Below are 16,515 nucleotides of genomic sequence, written 5' to 3' on the forward strand. Positions count from 1 at the left end.
TTAGAATGGCAGGGTGTCCATTTCATCCGGCATGTCTACATGGGATCCAAAGACAATAAGGTTGCTATCGGTGCCTTTATCTTGGTCTTTCATGGTGATTCATTGCCGGAAAAGGTCAAGGTGATGGTATACCACTGTGATGTCAAACCATTCATCCCTCCCCCTATGCAGTGCTTTAAGAGCTGGAAATTTGGACACAACTTCCCACTACAATTCAAGCACCACAAGTCAAGAGTGTGGACATCCACTGCATCCAAATACTCCCTTATGCCTCCTCCCACTTGTGTCAACTGATGGAAGTACCACTCCCCCTGCTTGTCAGACTGCACTGTACTGCAAAAGGAGCAGAAAATGTGGAGTACAAGTCCCTGGACCAGCTGACTTATCAAGAGGCTAAACATAAATTAAAACGGTTGCACCCCATTTGCTTGACATCCAGGCCACCCGAATACATCCGCCTCCTTGGCGGTAGGGGCACATCTTCCATTGCTCCCAGCACCTACTTCAGGAGAAATACCCCCTCAAACACCCGGGTCATTGGTCCACTCCCGAAAGCTGGAGAGGCCACAGCCTCCTCTGGCTCCTCTCGCATGGAAGAGATCTCTTTGGACTCTCCCTTTCAAGGTCTCCATTAATGCCATAGCGGACACTCACCAGTGGCTGAAGCAGCCACAAGCTGCTGGATGAAGGGCTTCATGGTCTTCCTTCATGCTTGAAGCTACTTCGGAGAAGTTGTCCTAGCAAGTCCCTAAAGAGAAGCGAGAGGGCAAGCAAACCAACAAGAAGTCTGCTAAGAAACATGACCTTCCGGTGGCTGCTACACCATCACCCCTACCAGTTCTGCTTCAAAGAACAAGGTGCAGATTTAGCATCCCCCGAGGACCTGTATCTTGCCATCACCTCACCTGCAATGGGAATGGATCCAAATACTCAACTGCTGGCAGCAGGTGATGCTGAGGCATAAGTTGCCTCCTTTGCCACTACATGCCCTCCCCGAATTCATCTTCCAGGGGAACTGCAGCAGTTTTTTCTCCCACCTGGCGCCTCCAGTGGAACTGTGGCGGTTTTTTCTCCCACCTGGCTCAGTTAGGACAACTATTAAGCACTACATCTGCCTTTTGTATTGCATTTCTGGAAACCTGGTTTCCTCCAATGCAGACCCCCGCCCTTTGTGGCTATTCAAGATACTGCAAAAACTGTCCTGGCTGTGACAGAACATCAGATGGAGTTTGTATTCTTTGTCCTTACCTCTGTCTGTAGCAAACTTGTGCCCCTTCAAACACCTTTAGAAGCTGTGGCTGTCAGGGTGAGGACAAGGCAGGTAATTACCATCTGTAACATTTACCTCCCTCCAGATGGTGATGCACCACCACATGTATTGGCTGCACTCATATTGCAACTCTCTCCACCTATTTTACTTCTGGGTGATTTAAACGCCCATAACCCTTTGTGAGGTGGAATCAAGGTTGATGGCCATGGCAAAGATGTCAAGGACCTACAAACTCAACTGGACCTTTGTCTCCTAAATACAGATGCCTCCACAAATTTCAGTGGGCACATGGCACATATTTCTCAGTTTGCAGTCCTGGCCTTCTCTCATCTATCTGCTGGAGAGCTCACGACAACTTGTGTGGTGGTGACAACTTCCCACTCTTTCTGAGTCTACCCCAGCATCCATCATGCTCTTATCAAGACTGACTGGGATGCTTTCACTTCCACTATCACCATTGAATCTCCATTGCATGATAACCTTGATGACGTGATACACACCTTCCTACTACCTTTCTTGCCGCAACTGAATCGACAATCCTTTGTTCCTTAGGTTGCCCCTGGCAGAAGTCAGTTCCTTGGTGGTCGCCAGAAATAGCTGCGGCCATGAGAAACCATAGGCAGACCCTCCAACATCATAACTGCCTGGAGAACCTCATTTCCTTCAAATGGCTCCATGCCCATGTCCACCTTCTCATCAAACAATGGAAGCAGGAGTGTTGGGAGCATACGTCTCCACCTTTTGGACAAGAACCTCTCCTTCCTATGTTTGTACCAAGCTCTGGCAGCTTTATGGCTGTCAGACCCCTCCAGATCTACCTGAAAACTCTACACATGGAGCTGTATCTGCTGATCCAGACATAACTGCAGAGCATTATCCTCACACCTTTGCATCTGAGAATTACTGCCCTGCCTGTCGTCTCCTCAAACACCAGGTGGAACTCCCAGTCGATGGGTGACGGCTATCATCCTATCAGCTTCACCAACATTCTGTGCAAGCTGCTCAGACATAAGGTGAGCTGGCAGTTGCATTGGCTCCTTGAGTATCGGGGCCTTCTGACTCCATCCGAGGGTACTCCTCCATCGACAACTTGGTCCACCAGGAGTCTGCCATTTGATCAGCCTTTTCCCAGTGACAACACCTTATTGCTGTCTTTTTTGACCTGATGAAGGCCTATGATACCACTTGGCGTCACCATATCCTCACTACTCTCCATGAGTGGGGTCTCTGGGGCCTCCTCCCAATTTTTATATGGAACTTCTTGTCACTTTGCAGTTTCAGAGTTCACATCAGTGCTTCCCACAGTGCACTACATGTACAAGAGAATGAGGTCCCACAGGGCTCTGTCCTGAGCGTCCCACTCTTTTCAATTGCCGTCAGTGGTCTCGCACTAGTAGTAGGATCCTCAGTATCTCCCTTCCTATATGCTGACAATTTTTTTTCCTTCTGCTCCCTTCCTATTGGGGTGACTGAATGCTGGCCGCAGGAAGCCATATAGTAGGTGCAGTCGTGGTGCCTCACACAGGGCTTTTGGTTTTCGGCTGCCAAGACTTGCATCGTGCTCTTCTATCATCATTGTACTGTCGACCCCTATCCAGAACTTTACCTCGATGACCAACTACTTGATGTAGTGGAGACTTACCACTTTTTGGGACTGGTTTTTGATGCTTGTTTAACTTGGATTCCCCATCTTTGTCAGCTTAAGGACAAGTGCTGGTGGCATCCTAATATTATTCAATGCCTGAGCCACACCAACTGGGGTGCTGATCATCCCACACTGCTGCAGCTGTTCAAAGCCCTCATACAGTCCTGTATTGACTATGGGAGACTGATGTATGGTTCAGCATCACCCTCTGCACTGTGTCTGCTCGATCCTATTCACCACTGTGGATTTTGGTTCACAATGGGAGCTTTGCGAACAAGCCCTGTGAATAACCTCCACATGGAAGCTGGGGTTTCTTCACAGCAGCTCCGGTAGCAACTGTGGCTCACAAACTATACTGCACACATTCATAGCTCACCAAATTACCATCTCCTTTTCCCTAACATGGCGATCCATCTTCCACAATGGCAGCCCAGAACTGGGAAACCCCTTGTCATGGCCATGGCTTCATCTGGACCTATCACAAGCCCAAAAAGCTCAGTTCCACCTGAGGCCTTCCGCCAGCAATTTTTCTATCTTCTCGGCGAGTTCCAGGGCTCAGAAATAGTCCATACCAATGGATCAATGGTCATCAGTCTTGTTGGCTTCGCTTACGTTCATGTTGGACATACTGAACACAGCTCCTTGCTGGATGGCAACAGTTTTTTCAGTGCAGAGTTAGTACCCATCCATCACGCTCTTGAGCATATCCGCTCCTGCACCAGTGAGTCCTTCATCATCTGTAGTGACTCCTTAAGCAGCCTACAAGCTCTCAACCAGAGCTTCCCCTGCCATCCTTTGGTAGTCTGTTTATCCCCTCGCAACAGTGGACGTTCAGTGACCCCAGGACATGTTGGTATACCAGACAATGAACTTGCTGACCACCTGGCCAAACAGTTTACCAGTAAACCAACTCTGGAGATTGGGCTGCCAGAGACTGGTTTGCTATCAGTCTTCCACCACAAAGTTTTTGCAATCTGGGATACTGAAGGTCACATCCTCAGTACACCAAATAAACTCTTTGTTATCAAGGAGACAACAAATGTGTGGCAGTTATCCATGTTGGGACTCTATTGTCCTTTGTCGGCTCCGCATAGGCCATATGTGCCTATCACATTGTCACCTCCTCTGTCATGAGGACCGACCTTGGTGTCACTGTGGCTCCCATATGACATCATTCACACCGTGTTGGACTGCCCAGTATTAGCTGCTCTGCGGCAGACTTTTAACCTTCCCAGCACCCTACCTACGATGTTGGGTGACAATGCCTCATTGGCTGATTTAGTTTTATGTTTTATTCATGGGGGGGGGGGGGGGGGGGTTATCATGCAATCTAAGGGTGATCTGGCCTTCTCTCCAAAACCTTCACCCTCCCTCCATTTTACCTCTTCATCACTCTGTCTTTGCATTTTGTTTGTCTTGTTGTTCATCTTTCCCCAATGTGTGTTCATCTCACCTTGTCTTCCAGATTGGACATTTCAGTGTGTTGCAGAGGAGCTGGTTCATTCTTTTTTATTCTTGTGATCAGCCAGTCCAGGCCCTCTGCTCTATTATTTTAATATCTTCCTATACCTTTCCTTGTGGTATGTGTTTTCCCCCTTTTTTCTTTGCTTCTTTCGTTTTCTCTTTCGATGCAGCACCTCATTACTTTTACACCCTATTACTTTCCCAATCTAATTTTGGGAGTTGTTTTATCTTGAGACTTGTTTGCATGAGGATAAAGGGACTGACAACCCTGTTGGTGGTTTCCTTTATACCTCAAACCAACCAACCAACCAACTGTATCCTGTCCACTAAATGTTTCATAATACCCCCTGCCTCTTCACAATGGTGTTCAACTGCTCCTGAAAACATCTTGTACTATGCTTTTTTGTGTCTTTAGAAAAGCTCATTCTCAAATTGCTCAAATTTCGTTGCATTCCTTAATGCTTCTTTACACCTCATGTACATTTTTGTCACTAGTCCCAGTTTTGCTACCCTCAGTAATTAAATGTCAAACCAACCACCCATCTCTGTCTATGTCTTAAGGTCCTCAAAGAATGACTGCACATCTTTAGATGATTTTCCAAGGGAACAGTGAATACTGTGGCAGCTGGATCCACCTCATGCTGCAATGCCTGTTCATCCTTAACTGTCAGCCGCCCATGTCACTGCATATTATCCTCTGTCAGCTGCACAACTTTTCCCAGTAAGTCCTGTACTGTTTCCAGCCCCAGCAAATCTTGCATCTCTGACTCTGTGATTGTGACAGTCTTACTCTCCATTACACCCAATAATACAAAAAAAAAACATCATCACAAACTATTCTCTGCATTGTATCATGAGCCACCTACTCTTTACATTCTCTTACAATATGAACTATCAACGGCAGGTATAACAGGTTAGATAGACTCATTCTGTGATGGTGGAGTATGACTAAGCACATTAGACTGCAAATGCCTTATAGACACCAAATAATGCACTCTACAATTACCTTAAAGTCAAATAAGTCAGTCAGCTCATCTAGCTTAGACAAGGTAACTTTCAATTTGTGATGCCAGTTATGAGTCATTTCTGTGTCCATTACTCTCTCCAAAAAATAGCCAAATGGTACATGACTCACGGCACTGTGCTGATATCATAGGTCATGCTCCAGAAGCTGTGCTGAGTGAAGATGGGAAAGGCAGTTGCAAAGGTAACAAGTTGTTTATTGAAGCACCTGTGCTGCATAGTAGAGCGAGTCATGGGCTGGCTGGCCACTATGTTCTGTTGGGCTGACTGCTTTCTCATCCTATGATGCTGACACGGTCTCCATTGTTCATCAGCAGCCATGTGGCTCCCATGCCAGTGGCATGTACCCTCGATGAAGTTGTATTTGCTATGACCCTGCAATGTCACTGTGGGGTGCCCACTATGATGAGGTGCCTGTCCTATGATGCCAGTAGAGAACTGAACTGCTGCCCCCATAGTGGGAGTTGGTTGTGCTGCTAAAATAGATCTGGGGTGGCCTGCTGCACTGTGGCACCAAATCTGCGAAGGAAATAGTGTGTAGAGCTATTAGCCTGCCATGGCCTAAAACTGGTGGGCTCATGTGGTGACCTTCTCAGGCACAGTCTTAGCATTCTAGCAGATCTGCAATACTGAGAATAATTTCATTACAAAATGTCCTGTACCTAAAGTTGGTAGCAGCATGCTTGTTGTGCATGTGCACCACTACCATTCACCTAACCTAAAACACCACTACCATTGTGGAAATGTACCTTGTCCCTTACTGCACAAATCTGTACAGTACCACTGAGGCCTATTATTTCAGCAAGCTAACGTGCAGCACAACATCACATTGACATTGTTGACTTATTACAGGGACAACATCTCACACTTGAGCACTGCTGCAGTACGCCACTCAGGCTTACATCACTATGCCCATGTAAGATCAGAACACAACCCCAGTGTGAATAGTGTTAACTGTTATGTGTTTCTGTGCTCCACACATCACACTGCTGTAGTTCAGTAGTTGTCTTTTCCTTATTTTGTGTATTGTTCCATCTTTGATTTCCACCTCTAAAAATAACTGCTTCTTACTTAGAAAGAAATTTGTCTTATTGTGTCTGTGTGAAACAAGCATTCTTGAATGAAAATTTTTGTGACAGTGATTCCACAGAGCTTAGCTTTTGTTCCATTCTTTTTCCTGTAGTGGTCAATGAATTGTCACATCATGTTTCTATCTGTATAATATGCTATGCAAGTAAGACAACTATCATTACTGTCAAGACACATCTGTTCTAAAACAAATCTCACAAGAATCTCTAGAGGAAGAATCTTTGTAGGACTGTTAAGACCCACACTCTTCTGTCACAACTATCAAATACAGTGACAAAGACAAGATCTCAGCACCAAGGAGGAGTTGTCAGAGGTAAATGAAAGTTGGTAGATTTGTTTCTACATCCAAAAGTTGATGTTAAATCCAATTTCATGCCTGCTGCATAAGAATGGCACTAATAAGGCCACTATGAGGATGCAAATCAGGTTTACTTTAAATACACACTGTTGCAGTCATGAGCATTTGTTACCTTTGACACTGGATGTAATGAAGAAGTGTTAGTCAAGAATGCCTTTAAGATAACGAAGACATCATTACTACCAAGCGAGGTGGCGCAATGGTTAGCACACTGGACTCACTTTCGGGAGGACAACAGTTCAAACCCACGTCCTGATTTAGGTTTTCCGTGATTTTCTGAAATCACTTCAGGCAAATGATGGGATGGTTCCTTTGAAAGAGCATGGCTGCCTTCCATGTCCATCCTTTCTTAATCCCATGGGACTGATGACCACACTGCTTGCTCCCATCCCCTGAATCAACCAGCCGACATCATCATTATTAACAGTTCACTGAGTTTGAACAAAGTCATGTAATAGAGATATGAGAAGTTGGGTGTTCCTTCTGCAATATTGCAGAAAGATTTGGTAGAAGTGTAGCCACTGTACATGATTGTTGGCAGTAGTGGCCAGGGCAAGCTATGGTCACAAGAAGATAAGGGCCTGGACACCCATGTAGCACTACTGAGAGGGAAGACCATCATGTATGCCATATGGCTGTGGCACATTCTACTGCATCTGCAGCAGTAGTTTGAGCAGCATTAGCACCACAAAGACACAACAATAAGTTACGTATCAATTACTTCAAGTACATCTCGGAGCCAGATGGGCAGCTGCATTCCACTGAACCCAAACCAATGCTATTTGCTGCTTCAGTGATGTCAAGCAGGAGCTCATTGGAGGGCAGAGTGGAGGTCTGTTGCATTTTCTGACAAAAGTCAGTTCTGCCTCTGTGGCAGTGATGGCTGTGTTTTGTTTATCATAAGGCCAGATCAGTGCCTGCAACTAACCTGTCTGTTTGGTATTTACGCCCTGGGGTATGATTGTGTATGACAGCAGGAGCCCTCTTGTGGTTGGCCCACATACCCTCACTGCAAATGTGTGCATCAGTCTGGTGATTTGACCTGTTGTGCTGTCATTTATGAACAGTATTTCAGAGAATGTTTTCCAGCAGAATAAAGCTCACCCACATAATGCTATTGCAACCAGTCATGTTCTACAGAGAGTCGACATGTTGCCTTGGCCTGCTCAGTCACCAGATATGTTTCCAATCAAGCATGTATTTGACCTCACTGGGCAAAAACTCCAGCATCATCCCCAACCTGCATTAACCATCACTGTACTGACTGACCAAGTGAAACAGGCATGGAATTCCACCCCACCAACTAAAATTCAGCACTTATATGAAACAATGCATTCATGTCTGTATGCTTGGATTCAGTATTCTGGTGGTTAAACTGGTTGTTAATGTACCAATTTCTGACGGCTTCTCTTGCGCTTATATTAACCTGCAACTTGCAACATTAATCACTTAAATATGTTACCTAAACAAATGCATTCCTGAAATTTCATTACTCTACATTAATTATTTTTGGTACTGGGATTTTTCGCCGTCAGTGAATTATAGGAAACAAGTCAGATAGGCTGTTGAGATTTTGCATTTCAAGTTGACCTTGTTAGAATATATCAATTAAGTTCTGGAAAAGGATATCAACATTAAAATACCTCATATTGTAACCAAGATATATAAGAGAGTCATTCATTAAATAATGCCCCACAATTTTTTTTTTTATCAGAAGAAATTTTTTTCAAGAGAGTTAGGATTTGGTGGCTATATCAGCCAATATTTATTTTACATGTAACTATTTTTCTACATAGTCTCAATCATGTTCAATGGCTTTACATCAGATTGTGTAGGAGCACGTATTCAATGTATTAAAAGCTCTTGTCGTATACTTGTATCCATGTTTTCACTGCATATGACCTCATCATCTTCAAAGTGTGTCTCACGTAGAGAGTCCTTAAGTAGCCCAAACATATGGAAGGCTGAGGGCACCAGGTCTGGGCTATAGGGTTGATGAGCAACGATGTCCAATCCAATTTAGCAATTTGTCCCCATGTTCTGGAAAATATTTGTTTTAGATTCTTGTCTGACAGAACACATTGGAAATAGTTCTTGAGTTTGTTCAGAATCTTCATGCACCTCTGAACTAATAGTTGACCCTCTTGGCAACACATCCATGGGAGTAACAGCATCACTATCCCAAAAGGGCATTGCCAACAGTAGGAACTGTGTTGAATTTCTTCTTTATTTGTGATTGTGGATAGTGGCACTCCAGAAACTGCCCTACTGTTTGTGCTGACTCAAAGTGATGCTCCCAGGTTTCATCACCTGTAAAGATCTGTGACAGAACGGCCTCTTCGTTGCAGGTTAGCTATCTAATCTCATATTTGTTGGTTATATACATAATGATCAAGTATGATTCATTGTAGTCTACTTGCTCAAGTAGGATTGTCCCATCAACAAAGATTGTTTGTTTCTGTCATGTGGCCTGCTGACAATATGCCCACTGTGCATTGTTCTGTATAACTGTTCTGTAGGAAGCATGAAGAGAAATAACATGTTAACTGTTGGCCACCATCTAGACTATCAGTTCCAAGCTGGACACTCTCTCTGACTGTGGCTTTCAGCCATTTTATTCAGAGTGCCATGATCAACTGAGTTAACAAAGACTGAGGCCAGGTTACACATAGGGTGTACTGCAGGGAGAGTTCCCACAAGCACAATTCAGAAAAGCTGTTAATGGTAGGAGGATCCAAATGGCACAGACTCTTGAGCAGTCACTGATGTAAAGAAGGTTATGTAGGGCAACGTGCCCAGAATCTGGATGGTCCAGCTGTCTCATAGCCACACTTTGTCAATGGCCATTATTGTGGACTGACAGCTTGTTGCTACCTTCCCCATATAGACTGCAGCACAGTGGTTGCAGCTTAGCTTATAGATCACATTACTGATTTCACAAGTAGCCCTACCTTTGATGGGATAGGTGATGCTTGGGATTGGACTGGAGTAGGCATTAGAAGGAGGATTCAAAGAACAGGTTTTGCATCTAGATCTATTACATGAATACAAGCCATGGGGCTAAGGGCTGGGAATGGTGATGCTGTAGGAATGGACTACAATATTGCATAGGTTAGGTGGGCAACAGAATACCATTGCGGGAAGGTTGAGAAGGATAGTGGGTAGGACGTTACTCATTTCATGGCATAATGAGAGGTAGTGCAAACTGTGGCAGAGGATGTGATTCAGTTGCTCCAGTCCTGAATGGTATCAGAGGAATGCTACTCTGGGAGTTGGTGGGTAACTGGAGAGATAAGGCACAGGAGATCTGTTTCTGTACAAGGTTTCCAGGGTGATTTCAGTCTGTGAAGACCTCAGTGAGACCCTTTGTATATTTGCAGAGGGGCTGCTCATCACTTCAGATGTGTCTGCCATTGGTCGCAATGCTGTATGAAAGAGACTTCTTGGTATGGAGTGGGTTGCAGCCATCAAAGAGGAGGTATCTGGTGGTTGATAGGTTTGATAGGTATGCAGGTAATGATATAGCCATCTTTGAGTTGGAGATCAGCATCAAAAAAGGTGGCTTGTTGTGTTGAGAAGGACCAGGTGAAGTGAATGAGAGACAAGGTGTTGAGGTTCTGGATGAATGTGGATAGGGTGTCCTCACCCTCTATCCAGATAATGAAGATGATCAGTGAATCTGAACCAGATGAGAAGTTTGGGATTCCGGGTAGTTAGGAGGGATTCCTCTAGGTGGCCTATGAATAGGTTGGTACAGGATGGTAGCATGCAGGTGCAGGTAGTGTTAAATAGTGACAAGGCCATGGGCATCACAAATGTAAGTGTAAAGGGAGGTGGCATCAGTAGAGAGGAGCAGGAAGCTTTGTTCTAAAGGGACAGGAACTGTGGAGAGTCATCAGACCAAAGCGTTGGTGTCTTTTACATAGGAGGGTAGGTTACAAATAATGTGCTGAAGATGTTGGCCTACAAGAATTTGAGGAGAAACTGGAAATCCTGTTGGACTTCTGGAATAGGATCACTGTGGCAGAGTTTTTAGATGGAAGAATTTGGCAGCTGGTGGAGTTCCATCCCATGTAATCCCTGCAGTTCAAGACCATTGTGGTGGAGTCTTTGTCAGCCAGTAGGGTTATAAGATCAGAATCAGTTTTTAGGTGGAGGATTGCAGTTCTTTCTGTGGATGTAGGGTTAGCTTCCATGTTGAGGGATTTGGGGAATTATGGTGAGTGAAAGTTTGAGGTTTAAGAAATTCTGGAATGTTAATAAGGTGCTCCCTGCCACCATTGGATAAGCAGCTGCCAGCAGCAAGTCATATACTCTTAGCTCACTTATTTATTATATAGTATAATTCTTAATTTCTTTGCATGTTTTTGGGTACTTGCATTGTTTAATTCATAAATTTCGGGCGTATTATAGTATTTGAGAGTTGTAGCATCGCACTTTAGTACATGAATAGTGTAAAATCACGTAGTCTCCTTCTGCCGCTGAGCAGTGTGTCAGCAGTGCACAAGTAGCAGCATTACTGCAGTTATTAGGCAACCTAGTATTTTAAAAACTGTTTAAATTTAGTGTCAAATTGTTTGTGCTCTATAGATTAGTTCAGACGTTCTTTGCACAACAGTTTGTAGCATGGATAGGGACTGTGTCTGCTGTGTTCGGATGCGGGCTGCACTGGCAACCCTTCACTCCCAGCTTTAGGCAGTGTTGGCTTCGGTCAAGCAGCTTGAGGGTGTTGCCAATGGGCATCACTGTGGGGATCCGGATGGGGGTTTGTCAGGGATGGCCAGCTCGTCCCACGCATCCCCCGATTGGACTACGGCTGCGGCTGCCCGGGATACTGCTCACATTGAGGCTGATCCCTCACCCATGGTAGAGTGGGAGGTCGTCTTGATGTGAGGCAGTGGGTGAAAGACATTCCGGAGGGCTGAACGGAAGGCCTTTCCAGTTTGTCTGATGAACCGGTTTTGGGCTCTGTCTCCGGCTGATACTGATATTCGGCCCGACATGGCTGTTTGTCCTGTTCCGGAGGTTGGCCCTCAGTCGGCAAGATCTGGGCAGTCGCAGAGGGTGGGCTTACTGGTAGTTGGGAGCTCCAACTTCAGGCGTGTAATGGGGCCCCTTAAGGATGTGGCAGCAAGAGAGGGGAAGAAAACCAATGTGCACTTTGTGTGCATGCTGGAGGGAGTCATTCCAGATGTGGAAAGGGGCCTTCCAGATGCCATGAAGGGTAAAGGGTGCACCCATCTGCAGGTGGTCACTCATGTTGGCACCAGTGATGTGTGTCACTATGGACCTGAGGAAATCCTCTTTAGCTTCCGGCAGCTATCTGATTTGGTGAAGACTGCCAGTCTTGCTATTGGGATGGAAGCAGAGCTCACCATCTGCAGCATCGTCGACAGGACTGAGTGAGGGCCTTTGGAACAGAGCCGAGTGCAGGGTCTGAATCAGAGGCTGAGACGGTTCTGCAACCGTGTGGGCTGCAGATTCCTTGACTTGCGCCATAGGGTAGTGGGGTTTCAGGTTCCGCTGGATAGGTCAGGAGTCCACTACACACAGCAGGCAGCTGCATGGATAGCAGGGGTTGTGTGGTGTTGACTGGGTGGTTTTTTGGGTTAGATGGCCTCGGGCAAGTACAGAAAGGGCAACAGCCTCAAAGGATGTGGGGCAAAGCCAGGACATGCGGGGACCAAACAGCAATCGGTATTGTAATTGTAAACTGTCAAAGCTGCATTGGTAAAGTACCAGAACTTCAAGCACTGATAGAAAGCACTGAAGCTGAAGACCTTATAGGTACGGAAAGCTGGCTGAAGCCAGAGATAAATTCGGCCGACATTTTTACAAAGGCACAGACGGTGTTTAGAAAGGATAGATTGCATGCAACGGGTGGTGGCGTGTTTGTCGCTGTTAGTAGTAATTTATCCTGTAGTGAAATAGAAGTAGATAGTTCCTGTGAATTCCTGTGAATTATAATGGGTGGAGGTTACACTCAACAACCGAGCTAGGTTAATAAATGGCTCCTTTTACCGACCTCACGACTCAGAATCATTAGTGGCAGAACAACTGAGAGAAAATATGGAATACATTTCACATAAATTTTCTCAGCATGTTATAGTTTTAGGTGGAGATTTCAATTTACCAGATATAGACTGGGACACTCAGATGTTTAGGACAGGTAGTACGGACAGAGCATCGAGTGACATTATACTGAGTGCACTATCCAAAAATTACTTCGAGCAATTAAACAGAGAACCAACTCATGGAGATAACATCTTGGACCTACTGATAACAAACAGACCCAAACTTTTCAACTCTGTAAGTGCAGAACAGGGAATCAGTGATCATAAGGCCGTTACAGCATCCCTGAATATGGAAGTAAATTGGAATATATAGAAAGGGAGGAAGATTTATCTGTTTAGCAAGAGTAATAGAAGGCAGATTTCAGACTACCTAACAGATCAAAACGAAAATTTCTGTTCCGACACTGACAATGTTGCGTGTTTATGGAAAAAGTTCAAGGCAATCATAAAATGCATTTTAGACAGATACGTGCCGAGTAAAACTGCGAGTGACAGGGAAAACCCACTGTGGTTCAACAACAAAGTTAGGAAACTACTTCGAAAGCAAAGGGAGCTTTGCTGCAAGTTTAAACACAGCCAAAACCTCTCAGACAAACAGAAGCTAAACAATGTCAAAGTTATGCGTGAAGCGTTAAGTGAATTCAAAAGTAAAATTCTATGTACCGACTTGACAGAAAATCCTAGGAAGTTCTGGTCTTACATTGCATCAGTAAGTGGCTTGAAACAGCATATCCAGACACTCTGGAATGATGATGGCATTGAAACAGAGGATGACATGCGTAAAGCTGAAATACTAAACACTTTTTTCCAAAGCTGTTTCACAGAGGAAGACCGCACTGCAGTTCCTTCTCTAAATCCTCACACAAATGATAAAATGGCTGACATCGAAAGAAGTGTCCAAGGAATAGAAAAGCAAATGGAATCACTCAACAGAGGAAACTCCACTGGACCTAACGGGATACCAATTCAGTTCTACACAGAGTACGTGAAAGAGCTTGCCCCCCTTCTAACAGCCGTGTACCGCAAGTCTCTAGACAAATCGAAGGTTCCAAATGATTGGAAAAGAGCACATGTAGTCCCAGTCTTCAGGAAGGTTTGTCGAGCAGATGCGCAAAACTATAGACCTATATCTCTGATGTCAATCTGTTTTAGAATTTTAGGTTTTAGAACATGTTTTTTGCTATTGTATCATGTCATTTCTGGAAACCCAGAATCCACTCTGTAGGAATCAACATGGATTCTGGAAACAGCGATCATGTGAGACCCAACTCGCTTTATTTGTTCATGAGACCCAGAAAATATTAGATACAGGCTCCGAGGTAGATGCTATTTTCCTTGACTTGCAGAAGGCATTTGCTACAGTTCTGCACTGTCACCTGATAAACAAAGTAAGAGCCTACAGAATATCAGACAAGCTGTATGGCTGGATTGAAGAGTTTTTAGCAAACAGAACACAGCATGTTTTTCTCAATGGAGAGATGTCTACAGGCGTGTCACAAGTGTCACCTATCCCATCAATGGCAGGGATATCTGTGAAATTAGTGATGTGATCTACAAGCTAAGCTGCAACTACTGTGCTCCAATCTAAGTGGGCATGACAACCAATAAGTTGTGTGTCTGTGTCAATGGCCACTGACATACTGTAGCCAAAAGACAACTGGACCACCCAGTTGCTGAGCATGCTTCCCCACGCAGCCTTCTTCACTTCAGTGACTGCTTCACAGCCTGTGCCATCTAGATCTTTCTACCTACACCAGCTTTCCTCAATTGCACAGATGGGAACTCTCTGTGCAATATATCCTACATTCCCATAACTCTTCTTGTCTCACCTTCGTTAGTTCCTGTCATTCAACCACCCATCCCTGCTCCCACTCTAGCACTACACAGCCTTCTATTCCACTAGCACTCCCACAGTCTCCCCCCACCAATTATTTTTGTTGTGCCTTCTGCAATTCAAGACCTCCTCTAGATGGTGAGTAGCATCTATCTTTTTCATAAAATGAGGTTTACACTTTGCTTTCATTCATGAAAATCTACACCTTATACAACACTGTAGGGCCTGTGTGATTTACACATTATGATATAGGCACAGCAGTCACTCCAGCCATTCTGAAACACATTAAATGTATTCACAATTGTGAATATGTACAACCATCAGCTGTAGAATGGAATGCCTGCAATGAAAATTTGTTTGTGCTGGACTGGGATTCAAACAGGACTTCCCACTCAATGATAAGAGGAAAATCCAGGTTTGAGTTCTGGTGCAGCACAAATTTTCATTGTCGGCATTCCAGTCTATAGCTGATGGTTGTCCATATCCACAATTGTGAATAAGTGTAATGTTCTACATCTTATAATTCAATGGTTCTTAAAGGATACCCACATCACTCCTATCCTGTCTGGGTCCTTTATGAACCTGTATGCTCCATTAGCCTCAAACTGTTCCAACAGTTCAGATGAAATGCCTTTTCTTCAAGTCTTGTGGCCTAATGTGAACATTCGTAGAAATCATCTTGAGCACACCTTTGAATATCCAAGAGTCTCAGTTATTGTTCACACACTTCAAATGTTCTCCAATAGCTGTAGAGTCAATTGTCAAGTTGTGATGCTATAGTCTGTATGAAAATCATATCCATACAATTCTTGATGTTGAGAGCTGCCACTGTGACAGGCCATCCCAAATGTGGCCTATTATGGAGCCCAGTTTCTACATTTCCTGATGCTTTAATTCTCTTTACCCATTGCCTAACAGTAGTCCTATCAACTACACCATTACTATACACTGCACACTACCATTTGTGGATGTGCAACACAGTTTCTTTTCTGCAATGAAGAATTCAATTACAGCACATTACTTGTAATGGTGTGATGTGAAGATACCATTTTCATGTTTTGCAACATCTCTGACATCTATTTTGATCTTTCAAAAGTTTGCACACGTGTAGAAATAATATCAAATATGAACAACCTAAAAAGATTTGTTTTACTATACATATTTATGGCTGTAAAAATTGGTACATTATTTATTGAAGAACCCCTCATTGTTAGACTGAATATCAATGGCTGACATATTTTAGTCTGTCATAGTTTCATATTTCATACAGACTGCTGATATGGTGGCTCACTACTTAATTCTGTGATACATTTTAAATATAAAAAAGAAGTCATATGAGTAAAGCTCTGCACTGTCAAGTTCTCGTAAGCAAATAGTTACACTTGTAAAAGTGTGCAAATAAATCATCACATCACATAAAAATATGTTAAAGTAAACATAAAAAAATATTATATAAGAGGAAATATTTTCCAGTGCAACACTAGAGGAAAGTATAAACTGATATTCCTGGGCACGGGCTGGTATAAATGGCCCACTCACCTAAAATCGTTTCCCTACAAATTTCCAGCTTATGCTCCAGTGTTTAGCTTTGAAATATCATCAAATTAAATTGTATAATTGGTTGTCAGGAAATTGATTTTATGATATAAGACATACCTTTGATATATATAATCATGATGTTTTATTTTAAAATTCAAAGTGTAGTCTGTGTGTCTGCTGCTATGCATGTCTGTAATTTTAGTGATGAAGACTATCTCA

General features: G+C 43.9%; 1 protein-coding gene across 2 annotated transcripts in view; it reads left to right on the top strand.

The window, feature by feature from the left end:
- Positions 1–16,515, top strand: part of LOC126267631 (uncharacterized) — a 111,282-nt gene that overhangs the window by 22,484 nt on the left and 72,283 nt on the right. The gene's annotated exons all lie outside the window — the stretch shown is intronic.

This window comes from Schistocerca gregaria, chromosome 1 (assembly GCF_023897955.1).
Source record: "Schistocerca gregaria isolate iqSchGreg1 chromosome 1, iqSchGreg1.2, whole genome shotgun sequence".
NCBI classification, from domain to species: domain Eukaryota; kingdom Metazoa; phylum Arthropoda; class Insecta; order Orthoptera; family Acrididae; genus Schistocerca; species Schistocerca gregaria.